This window comes from Hirundo rustica, chromosome 10, assembly GCF_015227805.2.
Source record: "Hirundo rustica isolate bHirRus1 chromosome 10, bHirRus1.pri.v3, whole genome shotgun sequence".
In the NCBI taxonomy this organism is placed as follows: domain Eukaryota; kingdom Metazoa; phylum Chordata; class Aves; order Passeriformes; family Hirundinidae; genus Hirundo; species Hirundo rustica.
Genome location: NC_053459.1, coordinates 4813732 through 4831991, shown reverse-complemented (window position 1 = coordinate 4831991; position 18260 = coordinate 4813732).

Genomic DNA, 18260 nt, shown 5'->3' with positions numbered 1-18260 from the left:
ATGGGATGGTCAAGCACAATGCCTAGAAGCAGCTCCCTGTTTTCCAGGAGCCTTTCCAGCTGCTTCCTCAAGCTGGTGCCCGCCTGGCCATGTCCCAGACATTCCTCATTGCCCAGGCTCTTGCCGTGGGTCAGGACCGAGCGTCCTGACGATGTTTGTCTGCTCCAGGAAGAACCCCAGGGCTGAACCTCCCGAGCACCGCTCCTCTGCAAGAGGCAGCACGTCGCTGCCTCTGTCCCTGCGCTGGGCAGAACGGGAAGGGACGAGCCCCGGGCCTGTTCCTGGCACCGCACATCCCTTGGCACGCAGGATAACGCTCCCACGGGCCGGAGCCACCAGCAGCCCCTGCCCGGGCTGTGCCTGCTCCAGCGCCGTGCCCACGGTGGCTCCTGCCGGGCGAGCGCAGGGCCTGCCGAGCCCTGGGGCTGTCGGGGCAGATCAGGCCGGGGATCAGGCCGGGTCAGGTGTCCAGGTGCAGCAGATGGGTTGATGCAATGTGCCCGTTCCTGCTCGGCAGGGAATGTTGCTCACCTGCCCGGGGAGGCACAGGCGCTCCATGGCTTGGCACCGCCTGCCAAGCCTTAATCTCCACTCTTTGACAGCTGGAGCGCCGCTGACGTCAATGCCATGGCTCAGGGGGCTTTGGGGGAAGAATGGGCAAGTCTCCGCACACGTGGGCTTAGCAGGAAAACATCGCTCCGAAACCACAGCGGGAGAGCGGGAGAAGGAGGAGCTGCGGAAAGGACAAGGGTGCAGCGCCAAGGGACGCGGCTCCTGCGCTGACTCAGCCAGCTCTGCCTGGCTGGGCACCACCACTGATGCAGGAAAATGCCACCCTGTGTGTCCAGCCTGCTGGGAATCGCTGCTGGATTCCCTTCCCCAGCCGCGCTGGGGGTCTGTGTGTGCCCTGGAAGCATCTGATCCCTGATCCCACGGGGCCAGCTGGCACCGCCACCGTGGGAAGCTGGATGTTGTCCACACTGCTGGGTGACAGCTGCTCTCCTCTCATCCTTGTCTCAGGGCCTAGGGAAGAGGTGTGGATCTGTCCCTCCCTTCACCCTCTGTCATTAAAGAAGCTGCTTGCCCCTGTCTGGATTGTGCCAGCTTTGGACAATTACTGTCTTGCCTCAAGGGAACATTTCAGGATGCTCCTTGGAAGCCGTGCCCACGTCACTTTTGGCTTTGCTCAACTCAGCTCTGCTGCTGTCCTCATGAAGGAAACAGGTCCCGTGCATAGGTAATGGGAACAACACCCTGTGTGTGGACTGATCCTTCCTCCAGGAATCCACAGGTATCCAGGGTTATCCCTGTGGTGCTCACTGGTCTGGGGAACGCTGAGCATCCATTGTTTCTCCCTGCAGGAATGGTCTAAGCCCAGCTTCCTTGCGTCTGTCTTGCAAAGCCTCACTTATCTTTGGAGCCGGGAAAAAGTTCTCTGGAGAGTCTTGGCATGGAAACCATTGCTGCTTCCACTTGTGACCTTAGCAACACATCCTGATGGCAATTGTTCTCCAGGCTGGAAATCCTGTCTGCTGCGCCGCAGGACTCCCCAAGCAGCTCGAGGTCTTTGGCCGAGGCAGTCAATCCTTCCTGCAGGGAAATCACTCTTGTCCTGTGGCACGGGGCAGCCACCCCTGGCACAGGCTGCTCCCCTCCCTGGGCTGGGCTGCTCTGCTTTAACATCCTTAAAAATATTTTATATTAAAAAAAGAGGCAGCAGCCCGGGGAGTGAGGAGACAAAAGAAGAGGAAGTCAGGAGTTACCATAAGTAGCTCCGAAGGGATTTTGTTTTTTCCTGGCTCAGAAAGCAATTTGGTGGCAACTGTGCTGAAGCTCAACCTGGGTCATACCCGGGAAGTGGAAAACCCTGAAAGCCATTCCAGGTCCTGAGCTGAAAGCCAGGAGGGTCAAAGAACCCTGTAAATAATCCACTTCTCAAATGCAAGTTGTTTTCTTTTCCCCCTCTCCCCTTTTGTCAGCACAAAAGAAGCCGAGTAACCCTGGAGTAAATTACTCGACATCTTGCCTTGGGTTGCCTTTGGTTATGTTTGCACCACTGGCATGGGGCTGTGCTGCTTCCTGAGCACGCACTTGTGAGGCCTTGGAAACTGAAAGTTGGATGATGTCCACCAGGCAAGAAGTGTCTCAGTTTTCAGACCTCCGGGGAAACATCGACTGTGGCTTGGTCCAGAGGAGGGGAAGCAGCACGAGTTGTGCCATGGTGAGTTTTTCTGGAGAAAGCTGGATTCCTCGCTGTGATTAGTCAAACGCTGTGATTCAGCCCTCTCTCAGTAAATGAGGCATCCAAAAGTATGCAGGGAGTTTCTCTTCTTTGAAATTCTGCTCCAGAGGGTACATGTGGGCTGTATAACTCAAGTTTTCCTTTGCAGAGATAAAAGTTGCACTTGATTACCCAAAAAAGCCTCCTTTGATCACTTTTCTTAAATGAGCATCCTCTGTGCATGACCTTTTCTTCGTGTCCACCTTTCCCCAGGGTGCGGTGGAAAACCCCACCATTTTCTAGCTGATATTCCAACAATGTTTTCTGTCTCTGATATTCCAGCCAGGACTTCACGTGTGTTTCTGTAGCTGGGGGTGTAGGACAGGCTCTGCAGCCCAGCCCAGGCTTTGGAGACCCATGATCAGTTCTGACCATGCCGGAGGCAGTTTGAGTATCAAAATAATGAACAAATCAAAGGAAATTGCCATCAAAGCGTGCCAGAAGCTTCCCTAGAAACTCGGCTGGGAAGACTTAGGAGAAGTTTTGTGCACGCCTTTTGCAAGATGAGGCTGAGGAGGAGGCATGATGTTTTGGTTACAAATACTGATAAAGGGTGTTGCTTTCTCCTGGTCTCCAGACCTGACCTACTGCTCCAATGACCCCAGTGTTGGCACATGCTGCGATTTTAGCCATGACTTACAGAATTTGTGCTCAGCTGACGCATCAGGGAAGCTGAGACAGGGAGCTGAGCGATCACATGGAAGAGATGCAGCCTGGTGGCACAAGGGTGAGGGGTCAGAGTGGGACATGGCCGTCTCTGGAATCCCTGGGCCCCCTTGTCCATTAAAAAGTGGGATCTGTGCTTCAGGTTTTCTTTCAGGCTCATCTTTGTAGCCCCTGTGAGCGGTGTGGGGGTCAGGTTGCTGCTGGTGCAGCTGGGTTTGCAGAGGCTGGGGGGATCCTGGGCTGTTCCCTCTCCAAAGCACCCCCAGCCCGGGTTTGGGCTGAGCCTACGCCTTCCCAGGAGGGGCTGCCAGCCTCGGCTGGATCGTCGCAGGGGAGGGAGAGTCACCTAATCACTTCCACCGCTGAACAGCGGTGTCTCATCAGGATTTGGCTTTGTCTCTGAGCCACAGTGGCAGATATCACCTCCCTGGTGGTCAAGGACCAGGGGTCCCAAACCCCTCTTTGAAACACTGATGGCCCAAAAACCTCAGCACAGGCTCAGCTCTGCTTCCCAAAGAGCTCCTGCTGTTCCACTGGCCCCAGGGATTGTCTGCCTGAGAGTGGGTTCCTCTGGGGTCTTTTCAATCAAAAATCACGTTTTCCATGGAAGAAAGGTTGTGAAAGGCTGACATCTGAGAACCCCACCCTGGTCACGGGGCTCCCTCTGGGCAAAACCTGGCCAGGCTGGGGCGGCCTCCGCCGCGTCCTTGTGATGGTTTTGCAACACACAATTCCTTTTTCTTTTTCTTTCAGCTCTGGGAAGAGTGGGGCCGGTGCTGAGAGCTCAGCCCAGGCTTTTCCCTCATGGCTTCCTATGTTTCAGACAGCTCCAAGCACACATGGGCAGTGTCCCCTCCTGTGCCTGGGCTGCCAGCGCTGCCAGCACTGATCCCACCCTGCCACACTTGCCCGTGTGATGGTAAGGTTCCAGATGTGGAACACAGAATCCCAGATGTGGAACACAGAATCCCAGACTGGTTTAGGTTGGACAGAAACTTGGTGCTCATCTCATTTCACACCCTGCCATGGGCAGGGACGCCTTCCACTAGGCCAGGTTGCTCCAAGCTCTGTCCAACGTGGCCTTGGACATTCCAGGGATGTGGCAGCCGCAGCTTCTCTGGGCAGCCTGGGATATGTTTATGGAGAGATCCCCTTGAATGACTTGCAAAGGGCTCTGGGATAGTTCAGCTCCCAAGAAATGGAGGGAGGAGACAAAGAAGCATCCCAAGGAGGGAGAGGTCAAATGGATTTTCCCATCCTTTGGATTTTCCCATCCTTTGCTGCCTGGACCACTGAGTGTTGCGTGTCCTTGGTGCTGAGATGGGGGCCACAGGGAAACAGAGGCAGAGCTGTGGGATAGTAGAGGAGAAAAACAACGTAAATAAACACCAGACTCTTAGAACCCAGGCTCCATAGGCTTTCTAGTAACTCAAACTTAGCTGGATGCTCATCCATTTCTCCAGACCAGGGGCTGACCCTTCCCTGACTGCTCACTTCTGAGAAATGGCCTTTCCTGTTCACTGAGGTCACCCGACAGAACGCGCTGATCTGTGGCTGCTTGTGTGGTTTGGGAGCTTTTGATAGCAGAGGATGTCTGGGGAGGATTTGCCTTGCTCTATAAAACCTCCTCTTCAGCCGCGAATCCAGCAGCTTTCAGAGGAAAATCAGACTATGTGGGCAAAGCTTCCCCCCTCACTCTACCCACCTCCCTGCAGATTTCCTAAATCCAGGAAACTGTGTGGAGGAGGCTGTTCCTTACTCTCAAAAGTGCAAGGCTCAGGTTGGTAGTGCCAGAATCTTGGCCAGCCTGGTTTCTGTGAGCATGAAAGACCTCAAAGAGAAGCTCTCCCCACCGCATCAGCCGATATGAAAACCTGCTTCTGGAAAAGTGCTTTCTTCCTGCCTTTTAAAAGCAAACTGCAGGGTGTTCCTGGTGGAGCCGGAATATTTTCCAAGGGCTAAATAATTATGTTTAATTAGTTTTCATTAGGGTGATGCCAATCCACCCTTCTCTTTGGAAACTCAGCTTCTGAAAGGGCTTGAAAAGAATGAAGCAGGGAAAATATTGTACCTGTACCTCACTCGTTTCCATCGGTCATGGAAAAGGACCACCACACTCCCAAACTCCTTGGGGAAAGGGACAAACAGATCGCACACTAGACGTCCATCCCTCTCTGGCCATGGGAAGCCCTGGAATGTTCTGCTGGGGGTCACGGGGGTTTCCCCTCTGGCACCTGTGCTGCACTGTCTGCACAGCCGCGCTGGCACAAAGGCAGCTGTGGCAGCAGGTCCTTGGTCCTCGCTTGGCATGTGGCTGAGTCACTGGCTTCCAGGTCACAGAACATCGTTCCATCTGCAGCGTGAAATCCTAGAGTCACAGAATGGTTTGGGTGGGAAGGGACCTGTCCATTCTGTTCCATTCACCTGCCATGGGCAGGGACATGTTCCACTGGCCCGGGTTGCTCCAAGCCCTGCCCAGCCTGGCCTTGGACAATTCCAGGGATCCAGGGGCAGCCACAGCTTCTTTAGAAACCCATTCCTCTGCTTAAATCTATGGTGTTTGATCAAAAAATGGTTTCCTCAAGTTCTGCCTCTTACGACTCTCATTCCTGCTGTTTTCCTTTGAGCTCGAGTGCAACACATTCCCATTTATTTAAGGAGCTGAATTTGGGAGCAAAGCCTCTTTGGATCTGCTTTTCCCTGGGTGCACTCTTGCTTTGGGCTTTTCTCTGCTGAAATCAGATTTTCTTCCTGAATCCTTCCCAAGGAGAAGCCTTCCTACAAGAGTTTCTTGTACACACGTAATGGTGGGGGAAAACAAAACCCACCACCCAGATGTCTCCACATCTCCAGCTGTGTTACCAACACAGGCGCCTCTTCGTCTGGTCCTGATCCAAGCCCCAGCAGTGGCAGGGGAAATTCCCAGTCCAGAGGAAGCCATACCAGCATTCCAGTCAGCCTTTTCAAAATACTCGCTGAGGAAAAGCACACACCCTCTGTTGGAGTCCATAGAGTGTCCTGTTTACCTTTCTTCTTGGATACTGCAGGAGAATGTCCCGGTATCACCTGGCCCAAGAAAAAGGGAATTATCCACGAAGGCTTGAAAAATCCCCTGTCCTGGCACTTTGCTGAGTTGAAGAGGTGCCAGCAGCCCAGGTGAGAATTCCGGGGATGGGGATTGCGAAAGAGGCTAAAAAACATTTGAGACTTGGCAGTGTGCGGTGGGGACGGCTCTGCCCTAAGGAGCTGCAGGTCTGCTTTCCCTCTGCACCCCATTCCTGCTGGGTTTGCTCTGTGCCATAAGGTTCTGATCCTGTGAATTGTGGTGCTGTCTGGCGAGAAGAAAGGGACTCGGTGCTGCAGAGGGAAATGTTGGCGTGGGAACCCATCAGAGACACCTCGTGCTCCTGGACAGGACGGCAGGAGAGGAGCTGGATTTCCCTGGGTACGTTGTTGTGCAGAGAATGAGAAATTCCTTCGTAAAGGACCTCACCATATAAACACTGAGTGTGCTAAATCAAACCCCACGTCACACTCGGGGCCTTATGCCCTCACCATTCCTGTGTGATTCCCAGGAATGCTCCCAACACCAAGCTGGCAGCCAAAGCACAGCATCCTGCACGCTCCGTGTGGACGGGGCTTGGAGCAACCCGGTCTTGTGGGAGTTGTCCCTGCCCATGGCAGGGCTTGGGAATGAGATGGGCTTTAAGGTCCCTTCCAACCCAAACCATCCGGGGGTTCAGTGGCTCCATGATCTGCCTGCAGCAACCCCAGGGAACGGCAGCTGTCCCAAACTCTCCGTATGGAGCATCTTTGGACTGCCCCAAAGGCAGCTGGAACACCCCACGCTCCAGTGAGGCCCCAGCTCAGTACTGTCCCCAACAAGGCTGTCCCCTCCCCGTGAGAGAGCACTGCCAACCCCTGCCAAGCCCTGGAATGTGTCCATGGGCTCTGGGAGGAGAACCCCCAACCGTCTGCACTGGTGGGGATGGGCAGCCCCCACTTTGGCACCGATGGCCTCCTCACAACAAGGGGCACAACCTGCTGCCCTCCCCCGGGAATCTGGGTGCCGAAGGTGCTGTTCCTGAGGCTGGTCCCTCCAGGAGAGATGTTGGCTGTCGCTCAGCGCTCCGTGAGTGGCTCTGCCTCTTATCTCTGGCGATGGAGGGCTGTGCTGCAGAACAAGGAGTCCCGGGCCGGTGTCCAGCTGGGGATGCCAGCAGCTCTGGACAGGCTGTTCACAGATGGATCCCTCCCGGTGCGGTGCTGCCGCGCTCTCTTGTGAAACGTCCTGGCTGCATCAAGGATCAGGGCTGGCTCTGGGCACACGGGCTGGAGGAGGCAGGGGAAGGCCTGGGGAGCAAAGACAGCGCCAAATCCTGCTCTTTCAACCCCTCTGTGCCCATGACCTGTGAGGGGGATGCCCCGTGCCTCACATCAGTAGTTATTTTCCCAAGGACCTGTATCTAGACCGTGGCACAGCGCTGCTCCCTGAGAACCCAGAAACTGTGTCCATCTGGATGGCACCATCGGCATTCAAGTGGCCTTCAGAGACCTGCTGCCTGCCCCCACCGATCTGATGGCTTCTGTCCACACCGGGCTGGGATCTCTCCTCTCCAGGTTCCATGTTAGCCCCAGGTTTGCATCATATCCTTGGCATCTCCTCTGGGAGGTTTCCTGGCTGGCAGGACAGGCTGATGTGCCTATCCTTGGGTCTTCCCCGGCATTTCCGAGGGACAGCTGCTGCTGCCAGTGCCAGCACCAGCAACCTCTGCAGGAGTTAATTTTCCTTTATTTAGGTGGGTTAGGAGCCTGCTTCCTGATGCATGGATGGACCAGGCACGATCTGCACCGCTGTTTGTGGCAGCAGAGGGGAACTGGCTGGGTCTTAATTCCTCGTAGCATCTTCCCATCCCTCTGCATCTGCTCTGTTTGTGCCCAGGCGGGGTTTGAGTCGACGTCGTTCATCTGAGAGCGAACCTCCTGGTGGGACTGGAGGAGTCTCCAGGTGCCTTCGGCCTTCTGTTGGCATCAAGAGCCCACAGAGAGGGCAGATCTGGATCCCTGGAAGACCCCAAATGCCAGGGCCTCTGGGGATGGGAGGAGGTACAGCCTGAGTCATGCAAGAGAGGAACTGCTGCTGTGCTCCACCTATTCCAGTCATGTTCTATCCCCTGCCTCGCTCGCTCTAGCAGGGGAGCAGGCAACAAACGATGAGTCAGGCATTGTCCAGAGAGTCTCCACGGGACAAACATCATGCTATCATCTTTCCTTGGCTATCTCCTCAACAACTGCATCCTACAGCTGGCCTGGCGGCTTCTCCTCCTGTTTTGTTCGCTTCCTCCTGGCTGCAGACCGCTGTCGCTGGAAGGGGAAGTGTGGACGGTGCCTCTCAGTCTATTCTACCTAAATTTAAACCACTATTTTTGTCTTTCGTGGCTCATTGTGTTTTAAATTTGGAATAAGAAAAGTCACGTGAGGAAAGCTGTTGTCTGATGTTTGGTGCCTTGGTGATGAAGCCGTCGGGCCGGGACAGCCCGGTCTCACCACTGAGTGTCCCGACTGCGAGGGACAGGGCTGTGCTTCCTACAGACATTCCCCAAAGGAGCAGGGAGGAGGCAGGGGCAGGATGGGATGTCCCATTTCTCTTCCCAGTCAAGAGGCTCCTCCAGCAGCGTGTCAGCACAGAGATAACAGAGGTGGGCACGGTTCAGGATGCGGTTCCCAGAAGTGGGTTGGCATTTCTCCCTGGTGTGACCTGGGCTGGGGGGTGACCTTGCAAAAGAAGGAAAAGCAAAGCCAGAGGTCAAACAACAGGAACAGGCATTGAGGAAATGACCCCTTGCTGAAATTATGGAACTCGTGTGGATAACATGTCTTTGGGTGTGAGTCAGAGCACCGGGGTGTGGGGCTCCTGGCGTCCCTGGGGTGTCAGGGCTGCTGCAGCCTGGGCTGAATGGGGTGAGGACGTGGGTGGCTCCTCACCAAAGGAAGGGCAGTGCTTGGGATGGGATGGCTGCGCAGCCCCCGCTGAAATCACTGCACGGGCTGTTTGTGAAGAGCTCAACTGGCCCCAAAAAGCGTGGTGGTGTCCATGCAGCTTCCCCTTGTTCTGGCTGGATGGTGCCCGCCCCTGCCAGGTGAAGCCAATTCTCCTTAAGTGGAGCTCACGAGGAGAACTGAAGTATGGAGGGAGCTGAAGGACGACTGTGCGATTCCAAATGCTGACCAAACTCCCCCAGTGGCCTCTACCCTCCCACACCTAGGGCAGCAGTGCGTGGTCCTCCCCTCAGGTGAGCAGCTCAGGGCAGTTTCTTCTCTAAAGAGCAGCAACTCCTGTCCCTCTCCTTTTGCTCAGGGTGCAGGGAAACTTTAAAATGCCACTTCCAAGGGAAAACAGGCAGCTTGCTCCCTGAGCTGGCAGCTCAGTCTTGAAAGGATTGATTTTGGGAGAGCTTCAGGGGACCACCATCGACCACATCCTTTTTTCACTGGAATGCATCTCCCCTTACAGCTCTGTGCTGGCATGTCCAAGGCAGCTGGAGTGGGGTATCTGTGCAGCCAGCCAGCACGAATCCAGCTGGTGGGATCTCAGCCATGCCTTTTGCTCTGGAATTCAAACCTTGTGACAGATCCTTCACCTGACTGTCAGCTGTCAGATACAGACCAGGAACACAATGTTCCTGATTCAAAACAAGAAATTTCTAAGGTAAGTCAAGTCAAGCTCATTAGGAAGATGGTTGATCAAAGGAGTTCTTCTGAGTGGGAGTGCTCCATCACGGCTGTCAGAACGATTTACTGATTTCCCTGTGAAAATAAACATCTGCCTCATTCTTTAGGGTGAGGCTGAGCAGCCTGGCAGAGGCTGAGAAGTCAGTCAGCCGGTCAGTCACCCTCTCAGTCACCTGGCGGGTGGCTCTGAAGTGGCTCAGGTGGAGTGTGAAGGCAAAATGTGTGTCATGGGAGCTGGCAGCTCCTCGGCACACCCGCTCCTTGCTCCAAGCTCACTCCCTTCTTGCGGGACTCGGGTCCTTGCTGTCCTCGGAGCAGCGGGAACAGTCAGGTTCCCCTGCTGACATTTCAGTGCTGACACCCCGAGGCAGGGACTGCATGGGCTGGACTTGGTCCAAGGATGTGGTGCTGAGTTGCCCCTTCCAGCCGCCCATCCCCAGCAGTCAGGGGACACGAGGTGTGGGGTGGGCTGGGAGCTGAGCATCATCTCCACCAGGATGTTCTTGCAGGATCATGGAATCATGCAATGGCTTGGGTTGGAAGCACCTTCAAGCCCATCCAGTCCCGCCCCTGCCATGGACAGGGACAGCTTCCACTGTCCCAGGCTGCTCCAAGTCCCATCCAGCCTGGCCTTGGGGACTGCCAGGGATCCAGGGGCAGCCACAGCTTCTCTGGGAACCTGTGCCAGGCCTCCCCAACCTCCCACAGAAGAATTTCTTCCCAATATCCCATCTGACCCTGCCCTCTCTCAGTTCCAAGCTGTTCCCCCTCGTTCTATCTCCTAAAGTAGAAGAGGAAAGAAAGCATCCTCTTTCCAACACATTTGACTGGAACACTGTGATTTTTTCCCGTCTAATTTTTTCCTGTGTTAATTTTTTTTAAAGAGGAAGGACAAAAGGATACATTCTGTTTCAGACCCAAAGCTTTTCACAATCATTTAGAATGTGGGGATGGGGAGGATGAGGGGAGGAACATGTTTCAGCCTCCTCAGCCCATTTTTGAAAGGAAACAGCGGAAGATTACTTTCCTCAGAAATTACTGTTTAGGAATGTGAGCTAATCACATAACGCTAAAAAAGCCATGATCTAAAGGAAATGTTTTCAAATTGTGAAAGGGTAATGCTGCAGCCAACCTGAGGCTGCAACTTTCTTCTGCTGATGAAGCTTTTCAAGAACAGGGATTTGTCCAGATTGGAGATGGGAGGGGTGGAGGTTCCTGGAGCTCTCCAGGTATGAGAAACACGAGACTACTACAAAGCAGGGCTCAGATTTCTCATTTGTTACCTTCTTTCCTTCCATTTCTTTATGGAAAACTGACAGGGGTTTTGGCTTCTCACCAGTGCTCCTCCAGTGCCCTGGATGTGTGTCCACAGGGACTTGCTCCCGCCCAGTCCATGGAGCAGATGCAAAGAGGCCTCCTCCTCCTGTCAGGTGGAAACCAAAAAAACATCCCCAGGCCTCCTGTTGACCTGTTCTGTGATGTGTCACGTTTCAGTACTGTTTTTCTCCTAATTTGTTGGCCTTCCCCCAAGGTCTTACGGCTCCTCAGTCCAAAACACGTCCCCCTGGATGTCTTGCCCTCCATTTTCCACATTAAAGCAGGTGTTTCCATGAGCTGTGCCCATGGCGGCTGCTTGGATGGCTCTCCATCCCCCTGGATGGGATGGTTGGATGGCTCTCCATCCCCCTGGATGGGATGGTTGGATGGCTCTCCATCCCCCTGGATGGGATGGTTGGATGGCTCTCCATCCCCCTGGATGGGATGGTTGGATGGCTCTCCATCCCCCTGGATGGGATGGTTGGATGGCTCTCCATCCCCCTGGATGGGATGGTTGGATGGCTCTCCACTGCTCTTGCATGTGGCTCCACGGATCCCTCCTGCTGAAGTGGGAAGGGCCAGAGAAGGATGGAAACTGTGATGGGACAACTCCCCTGCGTATCAGCAGAAATTAAATGTCATTTCCATTGGAAAATATCTCAAGGTGTTGCAAGCTTTCAAGATGAAACAAAATCTTTCCCTGCAAAATGTTGATTCCAGCCATTGTTCCAGATGGACTTGCCCGTTCCAAGGAAAACAAATTTTACTTGCAATGGCTCGTGCTGATAGCAGCTCAAAATCAGCTCTTCCCTGCCCACACTCAGAGTTTGGAGAGGCTCTTGTGATCCAAAACCTTTTCGCTGTTTTGATTCCGGCTTCTCCAAACAGAAAGTCTCCAGCACATTTTGTACGACGGACATTGCAGTTTTCCATCCTGCCCTGGGCAACGCCCACATTCTCCTTGAGGGAGATGGAGCCAGAGATGGAGCCAGAGCTGCCAGTACCCTGGTACGGCCAAGCCTTCACCTTAATTTTGGGTGCTAAAGCTGCTAAATCTCAGTGCTGGAGGGAACCCCACGGGAAGAGTCACCCTCCAAGGGCGTTCTGTGCGGGGACGCAAAGAGCTCGTAGCGGCGTTGTCTCCTGGGAAAACCTCGGAGGAGGAACGAAGAGATCCAACAGCTTTGAGCGTTCGGAAATGGGTCTGTCAAACCTGATTCCCAGCTGGGCTCTGCAAAACTCGCGTCAGCAGGGCTTGGTGGCGGCCAAACCCCGGCGCCTCGCTCAGGGCAGGTTTAATGGCTTTGCTCTGGGGTGTGCTGGTGAGTTTGCTGCCCGAAATCCAGGCTGGCTTATGGAGGAGGGCGATCCTTTCCTCACTGACAACCAAACCCCACAGCACTGGGGAGACCTGCGGGATTACGGACCAAACAAGGAGTTTTTGTGAAACTTTCTGAGCGGTTGAAAAACAAAATGGAAAAAAAGAAAAAGGTGATTACACAACTTTGTTGGCACTCCTGTTGCCATCATCGTTAAGTAAGTCAATATATAGTATAATAAAAATATTTTGCTGCCCATTAGTGGAGACTGAAGCATTTTCCTTGCAAACACATAACTCTCATTCCATATTTAACAATACCCAGAGCCTCAGGACTTGCAGCAGTGTGAGCGCAGTCAGAGCCAGAGATATTAGGAATGAGATGTGCTGAATTCACTCTCACTTATCCTCTTTTTATTGAATTTAACTTCTTTTTTTTTTTTTTTTTTTTTCCCCAGAGAGAAGCCTACAAGCATCCAAAGTTTGTGGTTTTACTGTCCTTAGAACAGTTTCAGGAGGAATCAGATAGGAGCTGTGATCTTTGCACAGTGTTTGGACCAGCTCCTGTCATGTAATGGTGTAAGAGCCATTAAAGCTTTTGGATATTTTGCTTTTTTTAGTTTAATTTCCATTCAGAGGTGGCTGCCAAAGCACTCTGAGGTCTTTTAAAGGAGGCAAAACAGCTAAAGAAAATAATTTCCAAGTTTGAGGGTGATGGAAACTGTGGCCGCCCCATCCCTGCAAGGCCAGCTTGGAGGGACCTTGGAGCAATCTGGGATAGTGGAAGGTGTCCCTGCCCATGGCACAGGTGGAACTGGGTGGGCTTTAAGGTGCCTTCCCACCCAGACCATCCTGTGATTCCATGAAGCACCCAACAAGGCTCAGCTCTTGGAGGAAGTGAAGGTTTCCAGCGGGATGTGACCAATGTGGGCACTTGGGTGTCCCGTGTCCCAAACCACAGACACCATCCCACCCCTTCTGGCCCTCCCCGGGGTGTCTCTGTGCTCACCTCAGTGAGACAGCAGAGACTCCTCACCCTCAGTGAATGAGAGGGTGACACACGGTGACACATCTCCCACATCACCTGCCAGGCCTTCCCAAGGGAAGAAGGAGGTGACACCTGGGCTCTCCATCTTTTCCTGGGATGGCCAGGGCAGCTGGATCACACCCAGCTGGGAGCAGCTGCTGGGACCGGTCATGCTGGGATGTCACCACCTTCTTCCCTGGGCTGGGAGGAGCCCCTTGCCGTGGGGTGTCCCTCTGGATAGGGCCCTCCTCGAGCTGCTCAGGGTCTGAGGCAGTCCCATGTCTCACCCCTCACAGCCATGCAGGGATTTAGGACACTCCTGCAAGCGACAGCAGGTTTTGGTGCTGCTGGACACACCAGCTTTGCCCTGCGACCCATTTTGAGGCAGAGGAGAGCCTGGAAAATCTGTCTCTCCAGGGTGTAAGTCCATGGAGGTGTGGAGGTTAAGGAATTTCACATAAATATTTGACTGTACCTTTTCAGGCAGCAGAATCCTTGCTTAGGGGCACTGTTCCTGAAGTGTTTACCAACCGTGCAGTTTATTGGCAGTGGGCAGAAGTAATTTAGATTGTCTCATCGTGATCACTTGAAGCAGTTTCAAGGAAATACAATCCTGCTTTGAATGGCTCTGTCAGATCCTTGTCTGCCTCCTTTAATTGCTTTTCCTACAGGATACTGATGCTTTAGATTGCAAATCCTCCGGGGCAAAGACTGTCTCTTTGTTCTGGTGTGCAGAACACATCCTGCAGCGAAGGCCGGGGCTCTGGCTTGGCTGCAAACATCGGGCTGTTTGAAATACTGCGCTCAGAGGGTGCCAGGAGGCTGTGAGGGCTGGAGGGGCCCTTTGGGTGCTGGGTGACCCCTGGCATCCACAGCACCCGCATCGCTCCCGGGGATGCGCGTCATCCTCCGTCCTCGCGCACGGCTCAACACAGATGGGCAGGGCTGCAATAAACAATCTTAATTCCAATCTCCCACCTCCTCCTTTAACCAGCCAGGAGAGTTTCTCCTCTGGAATGTCCTGAGCTAAAGGCCCCACGCCTTTGAGCTGGCATCTCCAGAATCTCCTGGGGAGAAAGGAAAGGTGGGAGAGGTGTCATGGAGAACGGAGAGCTGGCTCTCCCACCAAAATAATCCACCCCTCAGGCCATCTCCAGCTTGACTGAAGAGCCTCTGGTGTACCATGGCATTGACTTAACTGATGGTGAAACTCAAGTGGCCTCAGAATAAACAGGAGTTACTTGAAACACAAAAGGCAGAGGAAAAGAAAGCGGCTGTTTTAAGAGACACGAAGCACCAGCAGAGCTCATTTAAAAGCATTTCCTCCATTCCCCTTAGCTCTTGAAAGTGGAGGAGCTTCTGCGTTCCTCTCTGCTCTTTCTAAAGTCCCAGCCTGCCAAAATCCGGCCTCCCAGCTTCCAGGCTCCACGGCCACCCTGCAGCCACAGCCTGGCAAAACCTGCCTTCCCCTTTATCCCTCCAGAGCGCATCCTGCTTCTGCTGCTGCCCTGCAAGAGGCTTGATTGCCGGGGTTTGGACACGGGATGGAGTTGCTTGACGTTATTTATTAGTCAGCATCACGGGAGGAAAGGTTTAACCCCGACACGCCGCTCTGCCGTCACCTCCCGGAGGTGCTCCCTGCCCTCCATCCCACCTTGACCTCACTCCTAATCCTGGGCGTAGCTCTGGCCGCCCTGCAGGGCTGCTGGTGGCCTTGGAAGGAGGACAGGCAGTGTCACCTCCTGCTCTGGGGCTCAGCTGTCGCTTGTCCCAAAAGCCAGTGCCCTGTGGGCCTCTCCACCGTGGGGACAGCAGTGTCCCCTCCCCAGGAGGGTGGACACCCCCGGGGTGCTGGTGAGTCTCCTGCCCCTCACTCTCCATGCCCAGGACGGTCAGGCTGTGAGCCAGCCAAGCCTGTTCTTCAGGTACAGCTGTGCACTTCCCCTCAGCCGTGTTCCTGCTCCAAACACGCAGTGCTGGCAGATCAAACCCAGCTCTGTAATTCCCAGGCACTGGCAGGAGCCACTGATGCCACTCCGGTCCTTGTTCCCCCCCGTGGCACCCCACCAGCCCTGGAGAATAAGCGGGGGCTCCAGGGGTGGGGTTGGTGTGCTGCTCCGCACCACCAGGGACTGGCTCTGGTAACATGGGGGCTCTGAATCCACATTCCCAGTGCAATCTTTGTACCCACAGTCCTGAAACCTCCTGGGAGGCCAGGGGCTTCGTGTTTGCTTCCCCAGCAAATCAATTTCCATTCAACGGTGGCTGTCAGAGCACTCTGAGGTCTTCTAGAGGCAGCAGAACAGCTGAAGAAAATAATTTCCAAGTTTAAAATTCAGAGAAGCTGTGGCTGCCCCATCCCTGCGAGTGTCCAAGGCCAGGTTGGACAGGGCTTGGAGCAACCTGGGGGAGTGGAAGGTGTCCCTGCCCTTGGCTGGGGTGGGACTGGATGGGCTTTAAGGTCCTTCCAACACAAACCATTCCATCACTTCAGTGGTTTTAAAGCCCAGCTGGCAATAAATAATTGAGCAGGACAGGTTGGCGATCCCACGGAGGAAAAGTGAGGTGTTTCAGTCCCTGCCAGGTTGAAGGTGGGTGCTGAAGCAGAGTGAGCCTTGTCCTAGCCAGGAAAGCATGATGCTTTTCCCAACACCTGGTGGAAATTGAGAAGGGGGATGTGAGGAAAGACTCTTCTCTTTACTCGTGGTCACATTGAAGCCATTTGACCCATTCACCTCCCCAGCAGAAGGGAAGTGGCCTCAGAGGGTTCTGATGTTCTGGTGGATAAGGTGAGCACCCCAGAGAGGGACTTGTCTTAGTCCCTGCACCGCTGCACCCGTGACAGTTTGCTCTGGCCATTGGAAACGGGCTCGGTGGGCAGGTTTCATATGGAGACAAACCATTCCACCTTGGCTTGTTCTGCATGAGGGAAGGGGCTCAGTTCGAGGATGAGCTGCTGGGCACAGGGAGAGCTGAAGCAGCTGGTTCCCTCCCAGTCAGGAGCATGAGGGGCTCTCCTTCCCGCTGATTCCTTGGCCAGGGGAGCGTCACCGCTGGAGGAGGAGCTCCTTTCCAGGGCTGAGGATGAAGCACAGCCTGGGAACACTAGAACAAACCAAACCCAGCCAAGGTGGGATCTCTCCTGCCAGGCATTTTAACCCTATTGCCCTGACCAAACGTGATGAGAAGAATGTGAAACCCAACTCTCCTCCCCTTGTCAGGACCACCATAAACCACTTCCCTCCTGTGCACTCATCTTCAGGATGAAGAAAGTGAAATGCAGTAGAGAATCCTCAAAAAGAGGCAAGAGACCCTCATTTTCTCACGTGCAGCTCATTTTGTTAACTCCTGCTGCACAGTCTGAGGCCTGTGATTTAAAGGCAGTGTTGGTGTAAGAAAGCTGGAGATGAACGTGTGTCCAAGGGCTGGAGTTTCTCTTCCAGCAGGACAAAAGCTTGGGAGGTGTCAGCAGTGCTCTCCGATGGTCGGAGATGACTGGACTTTAAATTCAGATTGCCAGCTTTTATTGTGTTACTGTGGCTATGTAAGCTGCCAAGGCTTGGGCAGCGCTCCCTGCTCGGGAAGAATGTCCACTGGGAGCCCTTCCTGGAGCTCAGGATGTGGCGTGGGGTGGGTCAGCAGGGCGTGCAGCCCCTGCGGGTCCCAGTGCAGCCCGTGGCTCATGGCTGGGCATGAACCAGCTCTTCTCCTGCCTTACCTATTGCAAGAGCTGCACATTGAGAAATACAACGGCAGCGTGGTTTGCCAGCGGCGTTTCTCCCTGCCCTCCAGCAAATCGGCCCCGCTGGGGCACCTGTCCATGTCTGAGACCCAGCAGGGGCTTGCCGGGGGTGGCCAGGCCCAGGGAGGACAGTGGTGCCCGCGGGGACAGGTCCTGTGCTGCCGAGCACGCCAGAGGCTGCTCCAGCCACAGAGTGTGGTCAGCTCCCACCAAGATCCTGCATCCATGAAGAGTCTGGAGCACCAGGAGGGGCTGAGGGAGCTGGGAAAGGGGCTCAGCCTGGAGAAAAGGAGGCTCAGGGGGAACCTTGTGGCTCTGCACAACTCCCTGACAGGAGGGGACAGCCGGGGGGGTCAGGCTCTCCTCCCAGGGAACAGGGACAGGGGGAGAGGGAACGGCCTCAGGCTGTGCCAGGGGAGGTTTAGACTGGATACTGGGAAAATCCCTTCCCAGAAGGGGTGGTCAGGCATTGGAAGGGGCTGCTCAGGGCAGTGGTGGAGTCCCCATTCCTGGAGGGATTTAACAGAGGAGCAGATGTGGCACTTGGAGACATGGCTTAGTGCTGGACTTGGCAGTGCTGGGTGAACAGTTGGACTCCATGCTCTTAGAGGACTTTTCCAACCTAAACAATTCCAGTGGGGCAGTGACACCCAGCCCCCAGAGGTGTTCACCAGAGGCAGATGCAGAGGATCCTGATTCCCTTTTGACCCACCAGAGCCTTTTGGCTCCCCTTGTGGGGGTCACCAACCCCCTCTCAAGGTGTGTGCAGCCCCTTCCAAGGCACGGGCCATCAGGGCAGGGGTGTTTCCCTGCTGCCAGGCCGGGCTCAGACTCGACAGGCATCTTCCCCGCTGTGTTTTTGCTGTACGCAGACAAATTTGTATGGAAAAGCTGGAGTCAGTGGCCAGAACAGCTGCTACACGAGGGGGTTGTTATGACAAAGCCAAAATAAATCCTGCAAAATAAACGGAATGGGGAGCGGGTCAGGCACTGCCTGAAAAATTAGGTCAGTGGCACGCTGGGCTCCCGGGGAGGATGGGAGAGGAGCAGGGATGTTGGTTTGCTCGAGCTTTTCTCCTGGTAAGGCTGAAACCTCCACGTCTCGCCAAAGAATATTGGGTAAAAGGGCTTGGCTAACTCTGACGGGCAATAAAGGGTCTCTTCACGCCCCGGACCT